This window comes from Notamacropus eugenii, chromosome 3 (genome assembly GCF_028372415.1).
Source record: "Notamacropus eugenii isolate mMacEug1 chromosome 3, mMacEug1.pri_v2, whole genome shotgun sequence".
NCBI classification, from domain to species: domain Eukaryota; kingdom Metazoa; phylum Chordata; class Mammalia; order Diprotodontia; family Macropodidae; genus Notamacropus; species Notamacropus eugenii.
The window spans coordinates 273,951,009-273,978,039 of record NC_092874.1 but is presented as its reverse complement, the minus strand read 5'-3'; the positions used below and the strand labels follow the sequence as shown (position 1 = coordinate 273,978,039).

Sequence of the window (27,031 nt, the reverse complement as noted above, 5' to 3'; positions counted from 1 at the left end):
TCAAATCTCACAAAGGTGGAATTTGAACCAAGATCCTGTAAGTCTAGGATCTTAGCCCCTCCTTTTCTTCTTCATCTTCTTCCTTTTCCTCTATTGTTTCTTTTTCCTCTTCCTCTTCATCTTCTTCCTTTTTTCTTTCTTAAAGCAATGAAGAAAATGTTAATAATGCATATTAAACTTAAAAGTGTATTGTATATACTTTCCCCCCCTCATAGAGCCCGTTAAACATTTACCAGCATACTTCTACCTTCAAGTGTGCAGTCTGATTTTTAATGGGTTGAGAAAATTCTGTATAAACTAAAGTATAAATAAATTCTGTATCAATCCATTTCCTAGACCATGTAGACCCACTCTACATATTCTAGCAACTGATCACATCAACTCAAGTCTTCCAAGGGTTCCAAATTACCTTGGGAAAATTGTGCCGTTCTTTAAATGACATCTCAATTTTCTCTAAAACAAAAGTCCATATGTTTAATAGTTATAGAGAGGGAGTACTTTCTGGCCTTACACTCTAGTCTCCCCACCCCCACTTTGAATTTATATTCTTTCTGGTATGTTTCACTATTATAATTACATATCATTGGATATAATGATTACATAATATTAAAGTATATTGAATTTCTTTGTCTCTAAAGAACAAAAGTTGAAAATGGCAAACAGGACAAAAGAGAAATATATTGCTGTTTTAATTAGGATTGCAAACATTACCAGTAAAGAACTGTGCAAAATAAATAATGGAAAAGACAATGTCAAAATTAGAAAAGAAGATGGACCAATCTTAGAGATCAAGTGATGACCAAGAGATATCCTTGTTTCTCTGTCAGGACCCATGCAATGATAAGAGATGTAAATGAGGGCTCCCATTATATTGAGCAGTCCCTCTGTGGAGGAATGAGTAAGAGTTACAGATGATGAGAGACACCATAGGCTATATTCTGCATTAATGGAGAGAGCACCTAACATTTATTCACAAGCTCATAGAATAAGTAAAGTGCTTAATGACTCCATGTTAATAACATGTAGAATAGTTCAGAAGGATATATGTAGAGCCCTTCTGGGCTAGGAGTAAAGCATCCCAGGTTCACAACCCTCGTATATCATCCCATGCAATACGTGCTACTCAGCATGGCTAATTACACTTGTTTTTAATCATGGAACAAATCACTTATTCCCTTAAAGCTCTGCTTCATCCATAAATTGGAGATAATAATAAACTTCCTACCTGATAGAATGATTTAAAAAAGTACTTTTTTTAATCCTTTTTTAAAAATTTATTTGTTTTCAGTTTTCTACAATCATTTCCAGAAGTCTTAGATTTTCTCCCTCTCCCTCCCCCCTAACAAAGTACTTTGGAAATCATAAAACATTATACATTACTTTTTATTATGTTTTATTATATTTGAAATATTTCCCTAGACAAAAGCTTCAATCTAATATATCACCCAATTTCCAATAATGCAGGTATAACTATAGGTTTGTCTTCCCATTCCACCTAATCCTTACATCTGTTGAGGTACTTTCCTCCCTCCCTTTGAAACTCTTCCTAATTTTCAGCTACTCTCATAAAGATTTCTTCATGAAAAGGAACGTTCATGGGTTTCTAATAATCTCTAAGTCTGCCAGACATTACTCACCTTCACCAGAGACCAAATTTCAACCCAGTGATGGCCTAAGTTTATTTGCCTGGAAGCCAATAGATCCTGGTTTTCTTGATAGGCAAAAAAACAAAAACAAGAAAAGTCTATTCACTATCTTTTGTCCAATGCTTAATTCAGGCCCTACTTAATCTATGCCCGCATTGGTGTGCAATGAAAGGAAGCATTAATGAGATTAATGGTGGTATGGGTGTCTATAGATAAGCAAACAGAAGTTGACTTTTTTTTAATTGCAAATTTCATCAAGTTTCTAAACTTTGAGTCTCTCCAGTCTAAAGGATTGTACTAAAGATCCCAGGGGAGTATACTCTTTCATAATAATTCCCACAAATCTTACTTCCTGCCAAACCAGTAGGATTCTGGGCCAATTCTTGTCCAACATTGCAGAGTCATGGAGGCGAGCCAATTGTCTCAAGGCCTTTGAAGTCAATGGAAGTTCAGTGCATGGATTATTTCCCTTGGGTGTGTAGATGATCCTCAAAGCAAAGACATGGAGTGATGTCACTTCTTTCTCCTTTTGTCTTCTAAAACCTTGAAAAACTCAGAGTTCATTACAATGGGGGGAAAGGAAAAGGCCAGAAGAAAAATGTGAACCAAACTTTTGTCAAAATTCCCAAGAGGACTTGTGTGATCCATTTCAGTGAGTGGATTCTCATTTTGTCTGAATTCTGTCTACAATCAATTTCAGCTTTCAGACTCCATATTTTTATTGGTCACTAGCCATGTTATTAGCCTAGCAGGAAGTGCCATGTCATATAACATTGTTAAAGTCAAACAGAAATGGCATTCATCACAATCTATACAAACAATATTCCCATCTGAAATTTAAGTATTGTGGGAACCAGCAGTAACCACTCCACTTGTACAGGCTTTTCTCAGATTTTGGAACAGAGTTTGAGATGGTGTCTGTGGGAATTCTGAAACATCAGCTTTCAATATCTTCTGTGGAAGATCAGCAAAGAAAATAGTCATTGTAATGTTCTTCATTGTTCCAGGCTAATGAAAAGATAGCATCTTCATATGGGAATAGAACTGATGATGCGATATGGGTTAAACAGGCCTTATTCTTCACATCCTCTTCTACCTCAACCCTCTATTTATTTCAGGAATTGTGTGGGATTTTTCTGTACAAATAAATTCTATATAAACTTAAATATCCATTTCCTAGACCTTATAGGATCAGTCTAAAATGTATTTTATCCAAGAGTACCACTGAACACAATTTATTTCAGGCTTAATAAAGCAAATGCTACAGATAATCCCAATATTCTAGAGACATGAGATACATACATAAGTCCACTACTGAATACATTTGAATTTCATTTCATTTCAGTTAAGCAATAATAATAAGCATTGTTATCATGGATTCAGATGATGACCATGGAGTCAGAGATCTGGACCAGGGATCCTTTCTTCCAACTGATTCCCTTTAAGTAGGAGGAAACTTAACCCAAGGCTATTCTGCCAATCAATAAGAGGGCTGAGATTCCCTTTGAGATTGTCTGTCACCAAATCCAATCAATGGTCATTCTGCTAATAATATTCCACTGTTCTGTGAGTGTCATGAAACTTTGATTCTTTGGAGATTATGATATTCCAATACTCAAAATGATAATTAAAAACTGACACTTGTTGCTTTAAAGTTCACAAAGCACTTTTCAGGCATTACCTCAGTTGATCCTTATAACTAGCCTATGGTTATTTATTATTCATTATTATTTCCAGAGAGGATGGTCAGAAAGGTTCCATATCACTGCTAAATTTCAAAAGCTGGAGTCAAACCCAGTTGTTTTTCACCTTCTCATTACAATACCCAATTACTCAGCATCACAATATCACTGAGTGGCTCCAACAGACTATCTGCCTCCTATTCAATCTTAGACAAAAATTATCTTTGTGCCTTTACTACACAGAAATCCTGCTGCTTTCATTCAATACATTGGCCATCCAATTGGATGTTACAGTTTGAGCATTAGGAATTTTTTCATCCATTTAGGTTTTTGAAGTGTGAATCGCTCTACCAAATTCTATTATGTGATCACAGCTCTCATGGAAGAATTCTTGTAATGCTTTGGAATGATATCTTCTGCCAACAACAACATCTGTGTGGTTTCAAATCAATCAATCAGTTAATCAACAATTATTTATTCAATATCTATTATGTGCCGAGCATTGTCCAAGCGCTGGGGATCTAACAAAATAAATAAATAAATAAATCTCTGCTCTCAAAGAGCTTAGATCCTATTCCAACTTCCCATAGAATCCATATAAGGGCAATGTGGGACAATAGAAAGAGCACTAGCTCTGGAGTTGAAGGACCTGGGTTCAAATCCTACCTCTGATGATTGCTACCTGTATGACCTTGGGTGTCTCATCCTCCTTGAGGCTCACCTTCCACACCAGTCAAATGAATGGCTTGGATGAAATGTTCTCTAAAGATTCTTCTTGCTCTAGTTCTATGATGCTTCTGCCACATGGACTTTGTGTAGGGAATTCTCCATGAGAGTGGCTAGCATACATCTATTTTATGCCTGGTTTAATGTTTAACCAGATTCTTGTTCAATAGCATTGTTTCTGTGGCTCCATTGATCAAGGAACTATGGTAACCTATGGTGACAGATATCTTAGTGGAAAAATGTTTTTAAAACTATGTTCATTCTCTGGTGAGTCATTTTTGTAAAAATGTAAATCAGCAGAAACAAACAAAAACCAACAGGGAGATCTTGTAACTTTTCATCACTTGTATGAACTAAAATGACTTATTCAGCAGTGAATTATTTCTTATGAAAACATGACTATTCCCTTCTCATTCCATATATCAATAACATCCTAGATGCATAGGTAGACCATCCTCATAAAGATTTTTTAAATCAGAAAGTAGATCTATAGCATATTAGCTGATGTTTCGGTCATCTTTTGGAGGCAACAATTTAATACTTGATGTTTAGCATCATCTTTTTGGCCTTTTCCCCTCACAGAGAGAACTTATAAAATAGCACCTTATTGTTTTCAAGATTATCACTTTTAACACAGATTTCATATAAAATATGATATGATGCTCTGTGATGCCATACAATATAATAAGCTATGATATGATACAATATAACACAATATAATATTATACTTTTAATACAATAGCATATATGCATTCACATATATTTAGGGTGTGCGTGTGTGTGTATGTGTGTGCGTGTGTGCATATGTGTGTGTATGTGTGTGTGCACGCATGTGTGTGCATGTGTGATGACTGCTTTGTATTGGTCAAAGTTTTATGGAAGTGTTAATAATTATGGCAAGTCTCTTGCTCTCCAGGAAAATGCATTGTCTTTTTGTTCTTTACCTCATTTTTTTATTTTCCAGTTCAGGGAAGAAATGTCTGGTTTGGATTTCTCAGACTGAAACTGCTGTGGTTGTTAGTGATGATGTTTAGTCTTCATTTTTTTTCTTTCTAATTCATGTGAATTTTAAGCTGTGTCTAATTAGCTGATGGCCTGGCAACACTTGGAGAGATAATTCTGATGTGACATAAAAATCAATAATGGTCATTTTCTGTCCTGTGATGAATAAATCTCATATCTTTTCATGATGTTTGGAAATTGCTATTGAATTGAATTGATTCTAGTCTCTTTGGAAAATCCTCTGGTGAAAAAAAAAGCTATCTATCTATCTATCTATCTATCTATGCATCTATCTATCATCCATCCATCCATCCATCCATCCATCCATCCATCCATCCTATCTATCATCTGTCTATCATCCATCCATCCTATCTATCATCTATCTATCTATCTATTGTCTATCCAACCATCTTTCTATCTATCATCTATCCATCCATCCTTCTATCTATCCATCCATCTACCTATCTATCTATCTACCTATTGTCTATACAACCATCCTTCTATCTGTCATCTATCCATCTATCTATCTATCTATCTATCTATCTATCTATCTATCTATCTATCTATCTATCATAGATCTGCTCACCTGACCTCTTCTTGCTTTTTGTGGGACAGAAAAAGATGCCATTCCATCACTCTCCATTCTCCTTGCCTGGCTTCTTCCTGATTGTAGAATTTAGAAAATGATGTCATTCTATCTGGCTCTAATTGCTTATCTCCTGGCATGGCATAGACTGTTACTGCCTGCCTGAATTGAAAGAAATTCCATTTCATCCTATTCTTTCCTTGCTTGGTTGCTTTGAGGGAAAGAGAACACTGTCCCATTGGCTCCTTCCACTGGCTCTCTCCTCTCTGAGCTGCCTAACACCCAGAGAGAGATCAGCCCTGAAGGCAAACCCCTAGGGATATTGATAACCTACCTGAACTCATTCCTGGATGATTAATAAACACCCACCTGGTCATCTGCTCCCTAGCCTGGTGCTTCTATCATTCAAATCCCATTCTCCGCTCACTCACACCACCCCCACCCAATTATGTTCTACCTTATTCCCAGTCTCCCTTAACTGGACCCTCCCTCCCAACCTCCTGCACTCCCAAGGCCTGCTGTGTTCTCTGGAATGCTTGCTTCCTAGGTAACAAACTTCCTTTCATCTTTTCCCTAATGAGAGAACTCCTTCTACCAATGAAGGCTGGTGACTGCTTGGAAATTTATAATCTTAGAAAGTTTCTTATGGAAGCTGAAAGACTGAGATTTACCCAGGGTCACATAGATGGTTTATATCATATGCAGAACTTGGACTCAGGTCTTCCTGACTTTAAGGATGAGCAGGAAAAGGATATGTGACTGTATGGGAATATGGCAATTAAAATAATATTGTTTGAAACTTAAAAAAAATGTAGAATTAGTGGGTTTTTTTAAGATGATAGTTTTGATTTAGAAGAAAAAAACTATTCATTATGTCATATTCCTTCTCAATTCTGTTAATCTGTTTAAAATTGTGGAGTTTTTTGTATTTATCAGTTAAATAACATGTTATTATTTCATTTTTTCTTTGTTTTAATTTTTTTCTTTTATATTGATTTTTGGATTTTAACTCATTGATTCCCCAGCTTTTTTAATTTGCATGTTCAAATCATTATTACTTATCCTTTCCGCTTTTGATATTCATTTTCAAAGAGATTCAATTGTCTCTAAGGATTGTTTTGAGGTGTAACTTTTTTTTTAACCATTGCACTACAATTATTCTTTTCTTTCTGTAGAGAACAGAGAGAAGGAAAAGACATAGAGACAGAGAATAGAAAGAGAGAAAAAGACAGAGACAGAGATTACTTAGCTAGGGAAGAGAGAAGAGCCCTGATCGAAATGACTTTTGTTTCTCTGAACCAATATTAATTTCTATGTTGGCTCAATACAAGGACCTGTGGATTGTATATCACTGATTTAAAATGAATTTCTGTTAAGACTTTTCAACAGTTGACTATCTTTTGTTCTTTGGTATCTCTGGCCTTATTGTATCATTATTATATTGTGAGACAAATTAGAGCAGGCTTCCAGGTTTACAGATTTGTCCTGTGCTAATGATCTAGGCAAATATGTGCACAGAAATTAATAGTGGTTTAACAAAACTCCCTGGATGAAAGCAAGGCATGTAGGGTAAACCAGTAAGGTTCTTCATGATTATAAAACATCTCCTTAGCTGATTGCTGTTTGCTAAGTCTATCAGTTCAAAGGCTATGTCTCTCTCCATTTCCTTGGTGTGTTTTTTTAGTTCTAAGACAGAACATTCTTAGAGAATAAGGAGGCCTGGTTTCCCTGACCAGAGCAGGACAATGACTCTCATCCACCATGTTTTATCCATCTTTGCAAGGACCAGTTTCAGCATTAACTTCTGTCTTCCTTCTCTTTGCAGAGCAGCAATGATTACTGAAGGGGAAGCTGGAGGAGGGTGGTGGGTGGGGAGGGGCGACAGGACTCTGTATGACAGGTTACATCAGCTCTATTTTTCTAATCAGCTTACAGAACCTAACAGATTTTGGAGCTGAAATTTGGCCAATGTTAATTGTACATGCAGCATTCATGCTGGGAAAATCTCTCTTAAAAAGGGGAGGGGAGAGGGAAAATGTCCTAATACACAGCCGGCCTGTTATGTAAGATGTTTATTTTCATCAGATTCAACCTACCATAGGCAATACAGAAAATAGGCCAATGTTTCTAGCAGTGACATCATGTTATCATCAGAGAAAACTAGGGGAGGGGTGAGGAGGAGAAAGGGGAAAAACTCATCACTGTATTGTTAGCAACTGCAATATTATCTTTCTCTTTCTTTTTTTCACCAAGAAAAACTGAATTTCTGAAGAAGCCATCCTTCTTCTCCTTTGCTCTTTATTTCTTTCAAAGCTTACAACCAAAGAAAAATTTGTCTAGATTTTAGTTCTTGCAAAACAGCACATGAACACCCATTTCAGGAAAGGTTCTCCAATCTTCAAGGATAAATATTTCAGAGAAACAGAATTCTTCCTACAATCTCCTTTGATAGTGAAACAAATGAAAAATTGCCCCATTTAAAATGCTCCTCTTAGTAAACAAAGGAGTTTAACACTCTTCAGGGGAAGAGATTATGGGCACAGATGCTCAGAGTTCTCCTGTGATCTTTATTAAAGGGAAGGCTCCAGTCATAATTGGGAAGTTTTTCTTCTTTCTATTAATTTTTCTTTGGAATTGCATTTTAATAGTTCTGTTGTTGGAGAAAAAAGCCAAACGGAAACAGAGAGAAGTCAGTGTTGCTCAATTGCTTTCAGTCATGTCAGATTCGTTGTGACACCATTTTGGGATTTTCTTGGCAAGGATACTGGAATGATTTGCCATTTCCTTTTCCAACTCATTTTACAGATGAGGAAACTGAGGAAAACAGGATTAAGTGACTTGCTTAGGGTCACACAGCTAGTAAGTGTCCTAGGCAGAATTTGAGCTTATGAAGATGCGTCTTCCTGAGTCCAAGCTTGGTGCTCTATCCAGTATACCATCTAGCTGCTCCCAAAAGAAGCTGGTAGCCAAGGGATATGGCCATCAACATTTTCAATAGCATTTTAAATAACAAGAGTGTTTGTATGTTTTTATTAATTACTTACGGTTTACAAGTATGGTAGCCAGGCAAAGTATATGGTTGATTCATTGTATATTAAGATTAGAGAATGTTAATGATTTTTAAAAAAAGTTTTAATGTTTTTCTTGTTATATGGCTTGGAATATAAAGAGTTGGATTCTGGATTCCAACAAATGAGCTTTCAACTTATCTTGAAACCAGACCTCTATTTCTTTCTGGACATTTTGAGACTTTGCAGATGGGTGTGTGTGTGTGTGTGTGTGTGTGTGTGTGTGTGTGTGTGTGTGTGTGTGTATGTGTGTCCCTCCTGCCCAATATGCACCTTTCTACTTCCCTTTTCTGTACTTAGAATATAAGCTACTTGAGGGCAAGAAATGTCTTTCTTGCTTGTATTTGTATCTCCAGAATTTAGGACAATGTCTGGCAGGTAGTAGTGATTCACAAATGGGTTTTAATCCTTGTCATTGTTATTGTATGTGTTTAAGATAAGAGCTATAGGTCTGTGATTTTGTTAGAGAATTTCCACTATGACAACATCCCTCCATGAATACAGATTGGTACACTATTTCTTAACTTAGAATCTTAAAGAGTAACCTGGTGGGAGAAGGTCATAAAAAAATTGTGCGCACAGTCACTGAGCTAGCAAATGTTGAAGCAGGTCTCAAATCTAGCTTCTCCTAAATCCAAGGCTTGTTATTCAATATCCCATGCTGTCTCCGTTTTCTTCCAATGAGGTTGGGGTGTTATGGGGCAGACAATCGAACATGGCTATGTATATTACAGAATCCTTGATTTGCAAGGGATTGCAGTGGTCAATGAATATTACCTGTAGTATGAAACTATTATTCTCTTACCTTGATTCACACAATCAATATAGATTTAAAATCAAATTGAATTGAACTCCCAATCTCTATGCAGAAGTTAATAATTTTAGAGTCAGAAGGAGCCTTTGAGAATATCAGGTCCAATTTCTTCATTTTACAGATAAGGAAACTGAGGCCCAGATTAAATGAGGCAGGGTAACATTGGACAGGACATTGCACTTGGAGTCAGGAAGACTTGGCTTAAAATTTTATCTCGGATACTAACTAGCTTTTTGGACAAAGAAAGCACTTAACCAGTGTGTGCCTCCATTTCTGCATCTGTAAAATGAAAGCGTTGACCCTGAGGACCACTAAATGTCCCTTCCAGATTTATGTCTATGATCTTCTGAGTAGTCGAAGGTTATATAGCTAGTCAGTAATGGTTGCAGGGTCGGAATTAGAGTCCAAGTTTCTGCCCTCAGTCCAAAGATCTTTCTACTACCCAGCACTTTATCTCATCACCATTCTCTCCACTATTTATTTAAAAAAAGTGCAACAATTTGCCAGGTTTAAAACAAAGCAAAAGTAAGTTATTCTCTCCTCTAACAAACGAAACATGTGCTATAGTTTTATGTTAATTGTGATGAGAATATTAGAGATGTTCTCCCTTTTAATCCCAGGAGTGTCTTTCTAACCAAGCTCCCTTTTTAATAGCAGCATGTCTGGATGTTCTTGATTCACTCTCCCTCTAGAGGATTTTGTTGGTTAATACAATTCAAAAACAGCCAGGAGAAATTGTATCATATTGAGATTCAACTTAAATCCCACTTGGATATTATTTCTTTCTATTTAATTTGCATTTAGGGCAATATAATCAGTAATGCCTCTCATCTTCAATGTCTCTATTTTTTTTGTTTCTTTGATTTTTATTTGTTTTTAGAATTTCTTTTTCTTTAACTTGAGAAATTGGCAGCTGAGAGGACTGGTTAATTTGAGCAGCAGCCATAACATGGCTGAGGAACACTTTGAATAGGTCAGTGAAAACCAAATCTTCATCATCTCCTTAGAGAGCAGCCAACATTAGGAGTGATGCACCACTAAAGGGTTAGATCTGTAACCAATGGTCATTGAGAGATGTTTGATGGTTACTTCAACATCTGAACTGAGCATGTTCTGAACTTGAAGTCATTACATAAATTGTGTTGTTTTTGTAGCAACTGGGTGCTCCTGAATGTTGTATAAATTGGATGCAAGATGAAAAGGCAGCTCTGGAACCATCAGAGGAGAGGACAGCAAAAGGACTTTACTCTTGGATGAATATTTGTTGATGTCTGGCCAATGTCTGCTCAGGGGCTCTCTTACCCCTGGGTCTCTTACCCTGGGAATTTCCTGGTTGTGGAGAGGAAGCAAAAAATACAACAAATTCCACTGCAATATGCCATGATACTCTGTGGATTAGACCAAATTTTGTCCCCTTGAATAGAACTGGAAGCCTGACATTATATTATGGCCATAGTAAGCAGCTGGATGGAGGAAGAGCATACATTCGCAGCCCAGCATGTCAGGGGATTTTTCTAATCACCCCATTACCTAGAGTTAGCTTGAAGGAGTGTTATAATAATGATGATTTTAATAGCAAAAATAATAATTAAAATTTGGATAGTATTTTAAGATTTCCAAAGCTCTGATTTCTCTCCTCTCCTCCCCTCTTTTTCCCTCTCCTCCCCTGTCCTCTCTGTCCCCCCATATATATATGCATACATACATATATAAAATATACATATATGTATATATATATATAGATATATAGGTATGTATATAGATAGATAGTCAGGCTGTACTCTAGGAAGGATCTAGGTGTTCTAGAAATCATCTTAAAGTTTGATCAGTCTTTTCATTATCTTCTTTGCTAACAATAATAAAGAAAAGAGAGGAAAGAAGATGCTGATACTGTTTTGCTGATGAATGAAGGTACTAATCAGAATTTCAGAGAGGAATTTGTATTCAAAAGTAACCATAATCTTGAAGTAGTTTTAATTAAAGTCAATATGGCCAATATTTAGGCAGAGATACCATATGTAAAAGGAAGGGATTAGACTAGATGACTTCCAAGCTTCTTCCAATTTGAATATTCTATATTCAAATCCCAGCTCTGCCACTTATATTTGTTGTAATATAAAGGGTTCTTACTCAGAAGTGGGAGGAACTGTGTTCGACTCTTACCTCTGCTCCTTACTACCTGCACATAGGAAATGAGCACTTAAGAAATGCTTATTGACTCACTAATCTTAGGGGTTATTATTCAGACATGTCCAGCTCTTCCTGACCCCAGCAAGATAACCACAGGGTTATCATGGGAGTTTCCTCATAGTTCTATTCTTTTTTAGTTCTTATTTTATATGGGAAGGATATGTTTTCCCCAAAATCAAAGCACTGAGGTTCACCCACCTGTTTCACAGGATCAAATGAGACAACAACATGAAAAGCACTTGATATATAAATGCTAGTGATCACTGTCACCATCACCATCAGCCAAAAGTAATATATGAAGTGTTTTGGGGGAAATTGAATCCCATATCTCTCACTCCAGAGTGCTCTAATACTCTTTCCTTTGGTAGAAGGATACTCTATCACTTAACTTTCACCACCCATTCACCTGGTGATCCTCTCTAGGCTTTCTCAGAAGACTTAAAGATGTATCAGAAAATAGTATTCACCACCATGTTCTAACCTCTGAACTTGGGCCCTCAGACACTCACTCACATGCACTATGTGCTAGCATTGACCTGCTTTCCTGAGGAGGGAGCTATCAGGATGGACTCATTCTAAAGGACTAAGAGGATTGTGTGTGTGTGTATGTGTATGTGTGTGTACATGTGTGTGTGTGTGTGTGTGTGCATGTGTGTGTGTGTGTTTATATAGCAAGGTAGATTATTTTTCTCCAAAGCAGATAACTGAACAGAATGGTACCTGATCACCTATTTCCTGAAAATGGAGCTTAGAAATCTAAAACAAAGTTAGGTGGCACTGTGGTTAGACTGCTGGGCCTGGGACTCCTCTACTTGAAATCTAGTCTCAGATACTTACTGGTTATGTGATCTTGGACAAGTCACTTAAACCTGTTTGCCTCAGTTTTCTCATTCAGGAAATGAGCTGGAGAAGGAAATGGTGAATCATTCTAAGAAAACACCAAATGGGATCATGAAGAATTGGACATGACTGAAAAATGAATGAAAGAAATTTGACTTTCTAAAATTCCCCATAAGGAACCAAGATGGTGGAGTAGAAGGATGGACCTGTTATAGTTCTTCCCCCAAAGCCCATAAAATACCTGTAAGAATGACTCTAAAGAAATTCTACAGCAGCAGAAGCCACAAAACTACAGAGTGAAAGAGATTTCCAGCCCAAGACAGCCTGAAAGGCTGACAGGAAAGATCTATCACACCCGGCTTGGAGCAGAACACAGTCCAGACTTGGCCACGTGATGCAGCAAGGCCAGGACTGGAGTAAGCTTCAGGGTGTAGAATCTGGGGTGGCAGCTGTGGTTCCCAGATTCCTTAACCCACAAATGCCAGAGACAGTTCCAAAGGTCAGTGAGAAAGCTCTTTCAACTGGGTGAGAAAGGAGCAGGGTCCTGCCCTACCCCCAGCCACAGGCTGCTGCAGTGTCCATTTTTGGAGCCTAAAAGACTCTGGACCTAAAAAACCCTGGGGGAATCAAGTGGCTGATCTGTATCTCAGCCTTGAGTGGCAGTCCTGAGGTGAGGAGGAGCACTGGCTGGTGGAGTTGGAAGCAGTTGTGGAGAAGGAACCCCACTTACAGATTCTGGGTAGAAAAGCTTATGGTTACTCCCAGACCACAGCACAGGCTAGGAGATGAGTAAACTCCTCTCCCTTGATTGTGCAACTGTGGAGGAACTGAGAATTTACAGATCACCAGAGTATACCCTCCACTTGACAAAAGATTCAAAAGTCAAGGAGCTAGTTGGGAAACTGCCCAAAAAAGGTGAAAAAAATAGGACTATAGAAGGTTATTTTCTTGGTGAACAGGTATTTTGCTTCATCCTTTTGGATGAGGAAGAACAAAGCATACCATCAGAGGAAGACATCAAAATCAAGGCTTCTTCATTCAAAACCTCCAAAATAAATTTGCAATAGTCTCAGACCATGGAAGAGTTCAAAAGAGATTTTGAAAATCAAGTGAGAGAAGTGGAGGAAAAATTGGGAAGAGAAATGAGAGTGATGTGAGAAAATCATGAAAAGTGAGTCAACAAGTTGCTAAAGGAGACCCCCCCCAAAAAAAAATGCTGAAGAAACTAATACCTTTAAAAATAGACTGACCCAAATGACAAAAGAGGTCCAAAAAGCCAATGAGGAGAAAAATGCTTTAAAAAAGCAGAATTAGCCAAATGGAAAAGGAGGTTCAAAAGCTCACTGAAGAAAATCATTCTTTAAAAATTAGAATGGAGCAGATGGAAGCTAAAGACTTTATGAGAAACTAAGAAATTACAAAACAAAACCAAAAGAATAAAAAAATTGAAGACAATGTGAAATATCTCAGTGGAAAAGCAACTGAACTGGAAAATAGATCCAGCAGAGAAAACTGTAAAATTATGGGACTACCTGAAGTCCATAATTAAGAAAAGAGCCTAGATATCATTTTTCATGAAATTATCAAGGAAAACTGCCCTGATATTCTAGAACAAGAGGGTAAAATAAATATTGAAAGAACCCATCTATCACCTCCTGAAAGAGATCTGAAAAGAAAAACTCCTAGGAATATTGTAGTCAGAATCCAGAGTTCCCTAGGAACTCTGGAATATTACAAGCAGCCAGAAAGAAACAATTTGATTATTGTGGAAATACAATCAGGATAACACAAGACCTAGCAGCCTCTACATTAAGTGATTGAAGGGCTTGAAATATGATATTCCAGAAGTCAAAGGAACTAGGATTAAAACCAAGAATGACCTACCCAGCAAAACTGAGTATAATAAGTCAGGGGAAAAAATGGTCATTCAATGAAATAGAAGACTTTCAAGCATTCTTGATGAAAAGACCAGAGCTGAATAGAAAATTTGACTTTCAAACACAAGAATCAAGAGAAGCATGAAAAAGTAAACAGGAAAGAGAAATCATAAGGGACTTACTAAAGTTGAACTATTTACATTCCTACATGGAAAGATAATATTTGTAATTCTTGAGACTTTTCTCAGTATTTGAGTAGTTGGAGGGATTATATACATATAGACAGAGGGCACAGGGTAAGTTGAATAGGAAGGGATGATAACTAAAAAAATAAAATAAGGGGTGAGAAAGAAATATATTGGGAGGAGAAAGGGAGAAGTGGAATGGAGGCAAATTTTCTCTCACAAAAGAGACAAGAAAAAGCTTCTTCAATGGAGGGGAAAAGTGGGGAGGTAAGAAGGAAAATGTGAAGCTTACTCTCATCACATTTGGTTCAAGGAGGGAATAACTTGATGATGAATGCATACTTAATTTGGTATGAAAATCTATCTTACATTACAGGAAAGTAGGGGAGAAGGGGATAAGTGGACTTTCAGAGGGTTGATAGAAGGGAGGGAAATAGGAGGAGGGAGTAATTAGAAGTAAACACTTTTGGGGAGAGACAAAGTCAAAAGAGAGATTGAATAAATGGGGGCAGGATAGGATGCAGAGAAATATAGTTAATCTTTCACATGACTATTATGGAAGTCTTTTGCATATATAGCTTATATTGAATTGCTTGCCTTCACAGTGGGGATGTGTGGGGAGGGAGGGAGGAAGGAAGAGAAGTTAGAAGTCAAAGCTTTAGGAATGAATGATGAGAATTATTATTGCATATAACTGGGAAATGAGAAATATAGGTAATGGGGTATAGAAATCTATGTTGCCCTACAAGAAAAGAGATAAGATGGGGATAAGGGAAGGGAAGGATGTGACAAAAGAGAGGGCAAATTGGGGGAAAGGATAATCAGGAAGCATGGTGTCTTGGGGTAGGGGGACAGAGAGATGGGGAGAAAATTTGAAACTCAAAATCTTGTGGAAATGAATGTTGAAAACTAAAAACAAATAAATTAATTTGAAAATTAAAAAAAAACAATAAAAATTCCCCATAGACCTAGCAAAATTTAACCACTTTTGGTTGAGAGTCCTAAATATTTCTCCTTTTGCCTCTTCCCTCAAACTGATTATGTTGACTATTTTCCAATGGTATTCATTGCAGCATTGAATTTCTAACCCTAAGACTAAACAAAGCATTATTTTATGTTATAACTGTGTATTACATGAGTATCAGAGACAGTGAAGCTTAGTACAGAGCTATGCTCAAAATCAAAGGGAACTGGTTTCAGTTCTACTTCTGACACCTACTACCAGTGTGAATATGGAACAGGCAAGCATTTGAATCTAAAAGTTACCGAATTGTCTCAGATCTGCATTTGTCCAGAGTGTTGTCTGTATCAATGAAATTATATGATTAGTCCCATTAAAAATAATTTGATTTCCTATGCTGTGAAAATGCTTATTTTCTTTTATAAATTAAAAATAAAAATTAAACTGAATTTAAAAAAGTCTCAGACAAAAATGTTAATAAATTTCTCCCTAAGCAAATGAAAAAAAAATGTGTTTTGGTATCATAGAGAGAGGGAGGAAGCTATGGGGCTCACAGAAATCTGGTTTAAGGTTCCTAACTAGGTGACTTTGGGTAAACTGTAGAGCCTTTCATAATCCCCCACCCCCACCCCCATCCCCAGGACTAGAAGTTACAAATGAGTTGCTGTCCTTTTTTGATGGATGGAATTTCCCCATTAGGAATTCCCTCAATCAAGTACTCTTTTCCAGAGTCCTTGGACTTCTCTTTATTTGTTTTTATATTTTGATAATTGAATTTTAATATTACTGGTTTACTTCAAAATCTTCTGTATTTTTAGTATGCATTTTAAAACATTATTCTGAAAAGGGGAACATAGATTTTACTGTACTGCCCCAAAGGTCCAACATTTACATAAAAAGATTGAGAATCCCATGGATAAATGATGAGATGATAGTGCAGACTCCTCCCCATTTCCCTTACCCCACCCCTACATACTATATGTATGTATAATGCAAATGTGTGTGTGTGTGTGTGTGTGTGTGTGTGTATGTGTGTGTATTATCACTGAGCTTTGTAAAAGCCACATTTTTCTTGCACTGGCATTAAGGGCCTAGATGGAAATGCAGAGAACTATTCAAAATGAAAATTTTTTCAAATGCAAGGGATACATTGAAATCCTCAAGCAATCACAGTGCTCACTAAATGACTTCTCATGTACGGTAGCAACTTGACTGGTTCCCCTTCACGACTTCCTCTCTGCAGTCATTAGTATTGTGGTCCATATTTCACATTTTTCTTTCCTTAAAAATGCACTTAGATTATGTTTTTCATCTTGAGGCCCCTTCCTTAACTGCTTTAGAGGCACTCACAGGATAACCGAGGACCCATCACCACCAAGAAATTGGGCAGGTCCATTGTGAGGAATAAATAGATATCTTTTGACTCCATGAGTGGATCGGGCTGGGGAACAGTTGTGGGAAATAGACTGACTCTTATCAGGAGACAGAAGAAGCAGGGCAATTGTGCAAAATAAGACCCGTCTTCCCATCTTCTGCATTTTTAACTTTTCAAAAGATATTTGCTGTTCAATTCCTTCCTTGAAAGGCAACCTAGACAGACTTGATCTTTTCTTTCCAATGTTACCATGGTAATCCAGTTTGACTCTTGCTACTGACCAGGATGGAATAGTTTCCCTGAGCATCACAAACATGATTTTTTCAAAGCTCCTAAGTAAAGTTGGGTTGCTGTCTTAGTTTATCTATGAGTGACAAGATAAACAGGGTACCACATAGTTTTTCGTACTGTTTTTTGCTGTCCTTTCCCACTGTTGATGACCTAGGACCTATCCCATTCCTCAGGATCAAGACCCATATTTCAAGCTAGAAGGAAAAAGTCTTTTAAGTTCTCATCAGGTAGTCACAGACCATGTTTCCCCCAGTATGGACTGGTTTTAATCCTCTTTCTTTCTTTTTCCTGAATTTGCCCGGTTTAGAAAGGAAGATGAGGGGAATGGGAGGGGGGGGGGAGGGGAGAACTCCCATTTTTCTTAGCAAAGCTTTCAGAAAAAAAAAAAGAAAGAAAATATCATTTTCTTCTTCCTCCATTTTATGATTCCAATTTCTTTTTCTTTCTTCCTTTCTTTCTTTCTTTCTTTCTTTCTTTCTTTCTTTCTTTCTTTCTTTCCTTCCTTCCTTCCCTTCTTTCTTTTTTCCTTTCCTTTCCTTTCCTTTCCTTTCCTTTCCTTTCCTTTCCTTTCCTTTCCTTTCCTTTCCTTTCCTTTCCTTTCCTTTCCTTTCCTTTCCTTTCCTTTCCTTTCCTTTCCTTTCCTTTCCTTTCCTTTCCTTTCCTTTCCTTTCCTTCCCTTCCCTTTCCTTCCCTTCCCTTCCCTTCCCTTCCCTTCCCTTCCCTTCCCTTCCCTTCCCTTCCCTTCCCTTCCCTTCCCTTCCCTTCCCTTTCCTTTCCTTTCCATAGCTGTCTGAATCATAGACTCATGCTCATAATAGTTACTCACAAATATTCTGCTAGACACACAAAACTGTAGACCTCCATCGTGTTCCCCTTTTAAGGTAACACAGGTTTTACCTAACGCCTGTTCTTCATTATGCAAGAAATAATTTCACTCACAAATATAGACAGACAAAAGAACCAGTTACATATTTTTCACTGCTATGGTTCAATGATCACTAAAAACAATGGATTTGCCAAGCTTGGAAAGGGAGATGAGGGGAATGGGAGGAGGGGTGGAAGGGAAAGCTCCCACTTTTCTTAGCAAAGCTTTCAGAAAAAAAAAAAGAAAATCTCATTTTTATCTTCCTCCATTTTGATGATTCCAATTCCATAAACCTTGGGAAATGGCTATCAGCAAAATGCCAAGCACCAAATGAGACCTAATAGGGTTAGGATTTGAAATCAGGCAAAGGTTACTAGAAGACGTGAATAGATAGAGAAACAAGGAGCTGGGGGTGGAGCGGGAAGGATGGGGTGATTGTAAAAGAGAAGGAGGTGGAAGCAGGGTAAGAATTGCCTAGGATGCACGAAATCATTTGAAATGCAACTACTGGCAAGAGGGAAACAGTGTGAAAAATTCCTATAAAAGATTTATGAGCTTAGATTTGGGAGCCCTTAGTCTACACAGCTGCAATTATTCATATAATTTTGGGGCTGTGGAGGGCAAAAGAACTCTATTTTTCCCCAGAAAAAAGATGCTTTCTCCATACATATATTTTGCCTTTTTAAAGCATCACACACTGGAAATGGTACTGGTCTGAGAGGCAAGGGGTCTTGGTGCCCATCTCAGTAGCTTAGCTGTGTGTCTTTGGATAAATCACTTACTTCTCTCTCTTGCTCAGATTCCTCATTCTTAAAAGAAGGAATTGAACCAGATGCCCTGCAAATTGCATTTCATCACTAAATCTATTATCCTGGGAGCTACATATGATTTCAGCATCTTAGACAATTTTTGAAGGCTTTGAATTGTAGAAGTGTTGCCCATCTGCACCAGTGGAAGATATTTCTACACAGGGAGTTCCTACTCTGATTTATCGAAACAATCCACTGACCATCCCTCCACTCCTTGCTTGAGAGGAGATGCCAATGTTAGAACATGGGACTTGGAATCAGAAAAATCAGCGATCAAATCTCCCCCTCCCCAGATGCTTACTAGACATGTGACCCTTAGGAAGGTACTTATCTTGTCTGAACCTCAGTTAGCTTACCTGTAAAATGGGGGCAAAGGATAAAGTAAAAAAAAGGTATGCGTGTTTTGCAAAGCTTTATATTTTTATATTCATATCTCTTTTATGAAGTCTGTTTTATTTTGCTTTTTTCAATTCATAAACATTTATTTTCTCTCACAAATATGCCCACAGGAAAAAAAAAAGCATATTTATAACAAATATGCATAGTCCAGTAAATTTCCATATTTCCCATATTCAGTAATGTCTACATCTGATTCTGCATCTTGAGTCCACCCCTTCTCTATTAGGAAGTGAGTAACATGCTTTCTCATCAGTCCTCTGGAATCATGGGTGGTCATTAATTACGTCTCTTTCCATGGAAGGATGGCTCCCTCATTCCCTTCCTCCCTCAGTCCTCACAGAGAGAAGGCTTAATCCAAGTCAGCAGTGGTTTGCCAGGTACAAAACCATAGTCCTGGCTGAGATTTGACAACGCAGGGTAGGTAGGTGCCTGAATCTAAGAGGGAAACTGGCTCATCTTTCTGTGGGGCTCTCAGAAAGTTATTACCTAAAGATTCTCAGTTTGCCATTTCTGGGTTTTAATAGTGGCCTGTCATCTAGAGTGAGGATAGTTGACTGGGTATAACACTTAAGTATAACCTACAGCAAAAGGATTATGGTGCTCTGGTATGAAGGTGTCAATGGAGGGGTTAGGAGTGGGAGTTGCCTCTTGTCTATTTTCAGTGATGTGCACAGGCAGAAAGACACACATACGCACAAACACACGCACACACACAAGAAACAATACCTTCCATCAAGATAATTTCAATCTATCATATTCACTTGCATGCCTTTCTACCCTTTATATTTTTGCTTATTTCTTTATAGCACAGAATCATTTTTTAGGACTTGTGTGGGAAGAGGACTGCCCCCCCCAGTACCCTTTCTGTTAAGCTACCTGTGTTTTACCTCCCCCCCCTCTCCCCACTTCCTCTGCAGGAAAGGAACATCATGGCTAGATAGGCCTCTTGGAGACTTAGTCTCTTGGTACCTCATGTTGTCCTCAGGGACAGGCAGAACAGACCAAGTCTAATCCCTCTGACATACAAGAGACCTTCAAATAATTTTAAAAATATATATAATTCTCTCCAGAATAAATATCCCTAATTCCTTTGACTGATTTCTTATGAGGCGATCTGAGGGCCTTCCACAATTCTAGCTAACCTTCTCTAGATACTGTTCACCTAATCTCTTTATTTTATTTTGCTTCTAAATCCAAACCTGGGCTTTCATCAGTTTAGGGGATTTTGGCTGTGGAAAATGAAGACTGGTAATTTACCTGTCGTTTCTTACCACAGGTATATATGTCTTGTGTATGTATATAACACATGATATACATATGCATACCAAGTGTTTATATATACACATATATGTATCTTTATCTACACACACTTACATACACATATGTAAAAATGCAAATGTGTATATATAATACATATGCAAATATACATGTTACATTGATTATCTTATTTCAATATAATTTGTTTCTTTTGTACTCTTATATTGCTGTTGTTTTTCAATTTCAGGCATAAAAATTATTCTGAGACAGAGTCCATAAACTTCACCAGACTGTCAACCAAAGAGATCCCAGGACACATGGAAAAAATGGTTAAGAACTTTAAGAGAGTTGCCTAGAACAATGAGAAATGAAGTGATTTATTCAGGGTCACAGAGCCCATCTATTTCAGTCAGGACTTAGATTAAGGTCTTTCTAACCCCAAACTGACCAAAGTCAGTCAGTCACAGATCTACTTTAGGTTTTCTTATTGGACAATCAATGTACTTCTTAAAATGGAGTGTCTAGAATTGAGTATATAGAGATGTGGTCTGATTTCTCCACCCTATACCTAGGGCGTTGTAATCTACGATTGTATGTATTTACTTATTTTTCCATCCATTCATTTGTCTATTTGCTGTCTATTTCATCTCTTTCTGTCTCTCTGTCTCTTTCTCTCTCTCTGTCTCTCTCTGTCTCTGCCTCTGTTTCTGTCTCTCTGTCTCTCTCTCTGTCTCTCTGTCTCTGTCTCTCTGTCTGTCTCTCTCTCTGTCTGTCTCTGTCTGTCTCTGTCTCTGTCTCTGTCTGTCTGTCTCTGTCTCTGTCTGTCTGTCTGTCTGTCTGTCTGTCTCTCTGCTCTCTCTCTCTCTCTCTCTCTCTCTCTCTCTCTCTCTCTCTCTCTCTCTCTCTCTCTCTCATATTTATTTTAGGCTTCCACATCAACACACTTCCCTCACAAACCTGCAAGGAAAGTAGTACAGGTATCATTACTCCCATTTTAAAGATGAGAAAACTGAGGCTTTAAGAGCCTTAATACCTTGTTCATGACCTCAGAGATAGTCCTGGAGGTAAGATACAAACCTAGGTGTCCAGATCCTCAAGTCTAAGGCAGTATCTACTGAGAATGCAGCAATGTCTAAAACTCTGACACTGTCAAAATTACATTAAGGATCATTTTCTGTGGAGCTTGTCAGAGGATTCTGTGACCAGGATTTGCTGGGAAGTATTATCTCCATTTTGCAGTTGGAGAATCTTGAGTATATCACTAGTTGGTGATAGTTTTCAAAATAGGATTCCTCTGAGTGCCTGCCAAGTATCTGTCTAAAACATATCCCTTGCAAAGATTTCTCCCATGCATTTGGATTATGAAAAATAGCTGTTTTTTTCCCCATCCCTTTCATTTGGCAACCGAGTACAGGAGTTGATAATCTACAACTTGTAGTCAGAATACAATTCTTTTAGGGGCTCTAAATAGTTGAGGAGGGGCTGCCTCTGGTCTTGTGTCATGGGAGCAGCTACTGGGTCATCCTTTCAGCTCAGGGCTCAACTAGAGCCTCAGAGTCCAGTAACTAAACATTGGGAGCTAACCCAGGAGGAGACGGCTAATTCTTGGCCATATGTGTGAAAGTGTGTATATGCATATGTGTATATATAAGAGTTATAGAGCATATATGTATATATCATATCTAATGTGTCTGTATACATAATACACATATGCACACATATACAACATATATAGATTATATATCACTATATATCAATAGATATATAGATAATTATGTATGATCTATATATGAGGCATATCATATATAAGCTATACTGTATGTATCACATATATGCTATGTATATCTATGTTTATGTATGTACATATATATGAATGTATATACTATATACAGATTATATATTTTCTATCTATATAGATAGAGATAATATGTATATAATCTATATGTGACATATGTAATGTACATCTTTTATATTTACATATTATATATGATATACCTATACATGTGAATGTGCACATATATGCACATATATACGTATGTATACATAGCCAACATATATAGAGAGATTGTCTATCGATGTCTATAGATATATAGATAAATATATGGATATAATCAATATGTGATATATTACATATATTACACATCATATATGATATGCATATCTATGTGTATGTGTGTACTTATATACACACACATATGCAACATATAGAGCATCTATCTGTATCTATCTATAGAAGTATAGATAAATATATAGATACATAATCTAGATATGATCCGTATCATGTATATATTATATATATCATATATATGACACACATCTATGTGTATGTATGTATATATCTATTCATATACAACATATATAGATAAATCTATATACATATCTATAGCTATATAGACAGATCATTATATTATATATACATGTGTATGTGAATATATGTGTACATACACATATACATATTACATATACATGCGTGTAATATCTATGCATATGTTTACACATATATACACATGCACATGTGTATATGTTTGTGTAGATGTGTGTGTATGTGTGTAAATAAACTTTCCTCCATTTGCACCCTTGTGTCTGCCGTCCTACTTCACATACTTCCAGATCAATGAAGAAAACAGGGCTCTGAACAATCAGAATTTCTATATTTCATCCAAGCAGAGTACTACAAATACTTCCAGCTGTGGAGAATTGACTCTGTCCCCATTCATTCTGAAAACCAAAACTGTACCAAGTGATGTTTGGTCAAACTGCTAACAGAAGGACATTGATATAATCTGGAGAGCAATTAGAAGGGAAGGGCAGGGATGGTGGTAAAGCAGCATTAACTTTCGTCCCACATGTGGGTCAGTTTAAGGAACTGGTAGTGTTTAGTCTGACTGGTCCATGATATCAGTCTTTAAGTAGCTGAAGGGCTGTCACTAGAAGAGGCATTAGAGTTTCTCCCCTTGGCCCCGAAGGGCAGAACTGAGAATAATGGGTAGAAGATAGAATGAGGAATTCTTTAGATTGATGCAAGGAAATCTTATTAACAACTGGAGCTCTCTGGAAGTAGAATGAGGGGAATGGGATTCCCCCTCAGTTGAGGCCTTCCATCAATGCTGAGGCACATGTCAAATATGTTGTATAAGGGATCCTTGTTCAAGCATAGGTTGAACCATACGGCCTCCATGATCCCAATTCCTCATGGTGACTGAGATAGAATAGGGCATCAAAGAGTTCTGATGAGTTCCCATTCCTGGGATCAGAGGCTGAGAGCTAGAAAAGACTTCCCGGGCCAACTTCCTCATTTTACAGCTAGCATTTGTATAGGGTTGAAGATTTGCAAAGTCCTTTGCAAATATTATCGTAGCAACCCTGGGAGCTAGACATTATTATCATTTTTACAAAAGATGAAACTGAGGTAGCCAGAGTTTAAGTGACTTATGCAGGGTTACACGACTAAGTGTCAGAGACCATGTTTAAACTCAGGTTTTCCTGATTTTAGGTCCAGGGCTCTATCCCCTGAAGAACACCAGACTGTTACCAATGATGTACTAAAGATCACACAGGTAGTAAGTATCAGAATTTGAACCCAGGCCTATTGACTTGGGGCACCTAGGTGTCACAGTGGATAAAGTATTTTCTGGTCCTGGAGTCAGGAAGACTCATCTTCCTGAGTTCAAATCTGACCTCAGATACTTTTTAGCTGTGTAACACTGAGCAAGTTATTAACCTTGTTTGCTTCAGTTTCCTCATCTGTTAAATGAACTAGAAAAGGAAATGATAAACCACTCCAGTATCTTTACAAGAAAACCCCAAATGGGATCACAAACATTTGGACATGGCTGAAATGGTTGAACAAAAACGACCACCTCTGATCCAAGTCAATGCTCTTTCCACTGCCCCAAATCATTAATCCAGTGGTACCCTAACAGGCATTTTTCAGCAATACTTTTGCCTAATGGCTTAATATTCTCTCTCCTTTCCTTTGTTTATACCTTGATTAATATTATTAACAACATTTATATAGCACCTATTATATATCAGGGACCATATTAAGCGTTTATATTATCTCATTTGATCCTTACTACAACCCTGGGAGGTAGGCACTATTGTTATACTTATTTTACAGCTGAAGAAACGGAGGCAAACAGAGGTCAAGTGACTTGCCCAGGGTCACACAGCTAGATGTATGAGACCAGATTTGAACACATCTTCCTATTTCAGGCCCAGCACTGTATCTACTCCATCACTTAGCACTTAGATATTTCTTTGCATCTATAATATTTCTCTGGTTTTCTCTATTTCTATTCCAACTCCTAGATTTTTACTATCAATCAATTAATGAACATAGTAGGTGATCTACTATGGGCCAGGCATTGTGCTAGGACACAAAGAAAGGCAGCTCCCAGTCTAATAGGGAAAATAATATGTAAATGACTGAATAAACCAGATGTATCCAATATAAAGGAGAATATAATATATAGAGATGAAGGTGACTAGGGAAATGAGTTTTAGCTGGGGGGAGCGAGGAGAGGTGTCCCAGGGATAGTGAGTGAAGCCATTGTAAAATCCACTGTCACAGCCTTTCCAGCACTGATTTGGTTGGGTTAACATTTTTACTAGTGACTTGGGATAAAGACAGATTGTATACTCATAAAATTCACAGATGATACAAAGATGAGAGTAATACCTAATGACTAGATGATAAAGGACTTTGATAGACCAGAGCAGAAATCAGCAAACTTCAGTCCAGGGGCCAAATTAAGCATCCTACCTGTTTTTACATGGCCCATCAGCTAAATCTAGTCTTTGTGGGCTGTACAAAAGCAGACTTCAGGACAAATTGGCCCCTGGGCAAGTTTGCCCATTCCTGGGCTAGATTATTGGGTTGATTCTAACAAGCTGAAATGCAACACAGGGAAATGTAAAGTCTTATACTTGGATACAAAAAATTAACTTCACAAGCATAAAATTGCTATAAATGGTTAGATAATAATTGATCTAAAAAAAAAGACTGAGGGATTTTAGTGGATTGCAATCTCAATATGAGTCAGCAATGCCTGTGATAGCCCAAATAGTGAATGTGGTGTTGGGCTACATTAGGAGAGGGAGAGCTTTCAGGAATAGGGAGATGATAATCTGACCCTACTCTACCCTCATCAGACCTCATTTAGTGGATTGGGTTCACTTCTGGCTACCATTTTGATAAACTGGGGAATGAACAAAGGAGGGAAGCCAAGATGGAGATGTAATTAAGTCAACATTATACCAGGGACACTGGAAAGGACATGTTATGCTTAGCCTGGAGAAGAGGTCCATGTTGGGGAGAGAGGCATGATGATAGCTATTGTCAACCTTTAACAGAGTTTGTGCTAAAAAGAGACAAATGAAATAGTTTCTATGTACACATTTTAAGTTCTCTCAAACTGGCAGCATGTATTGGATGGGAGTTACAGTCCAGGACTGGCTCCATTTGGGAGTTGGGGTGCCCAGTTTATACACTCTTTCAATAGGGGCTGATATCACCCTGCTTCCCTATCAGATCACCCTCCCTCCCCCACCCATACCAGATCACTCCCAACCTTGGGCTTTCTGGGCAGAAGAATCTGCCTCTACCCAAGCCTGAGCAGAATACAATGGAGCTTCCATACATTTGATAAAATCTATTCAGGCTTGGGTTTGGGCTCTGATAAGGCTCAATACAATCTCATTATCAGTGTGTGTGTGTGTGTGTGTGTGGGGGGGGGTGTTCATCCTTCCTTGCCAAAGAAGACCATGCCATCAGAGAAATGATGACATGACTTGCACTTGACTTTGTTTTGAGTGAGAGAGGGCTATGCAGGTCACCAGCCTCACTTCTTCTCCAGAGCCGTCTGAATCCAGTGACCAGGATGACTGGAGATGAACCAGGATGAGGCAATTGGGGTTAAGTGACTTGCCTAAGGTCACACAGCTAGTGAGTGTCAAGTGTCTGAGGGGAGATGTGAACTCAGGTCCTCCTGACTCCTGCACTGGTGCTCTATCCACTGCACCACCTAGCTGCCCCCATTATCAGTAATATCTCTCCTAGTGAAGAACTTTAGAAAAGGGGGAGAGAGATGAAACTTGTCCTGTTTTCTGGTTTTAGAAGGCAGAACCAGAAGCAATAAGCTTTATTTAAAATTCCTTCCTCCCTCCCTTCCTCCTTTCCCCCATCCCTCTCTTCCTTCCTTCTTTCTTGGTAATTGGGGTTAAATCACTTAACCAGGGTTATACAGCCAATGAATATCTGAGGCTAAATTTGAATTCCAGTCTTTCTGACTCCAGGGCTGATGCCCTATCCACTGTGCCACACCCTCACCTTTTCTTTTTCTTGGACATTTCAAAGAAGAAAATCTAAGCTTGATTTTTGGGGGGAGGGGGAGAATCAACTTCCTAAGAATTACAGCTGTCCATAATTGGAATAGGCTGCCTCCAGTGTTGGTAGA

At 37.9% G+C, this 27,031-nt stretch overlaps 1 long non-coding RNA gene across 1 annotated transcript; it reads right to left on the bottom strand.

The window, feature by feature from the left end:
- Positions 1-27,031, bottom strand: LOC140531538 (uncharacterized). The gene is made up of 4 exons (XR_011976362.1): positions 26,905-27,031; positions 1,996-2,134; positions 1,638-1,711; positions 1-138 (listed from the first exon to the last, which is right to left on the bottom strand). It is a non-coding gene; the product is annotated as an uncharacterized lncRNA (long non-coding RNA).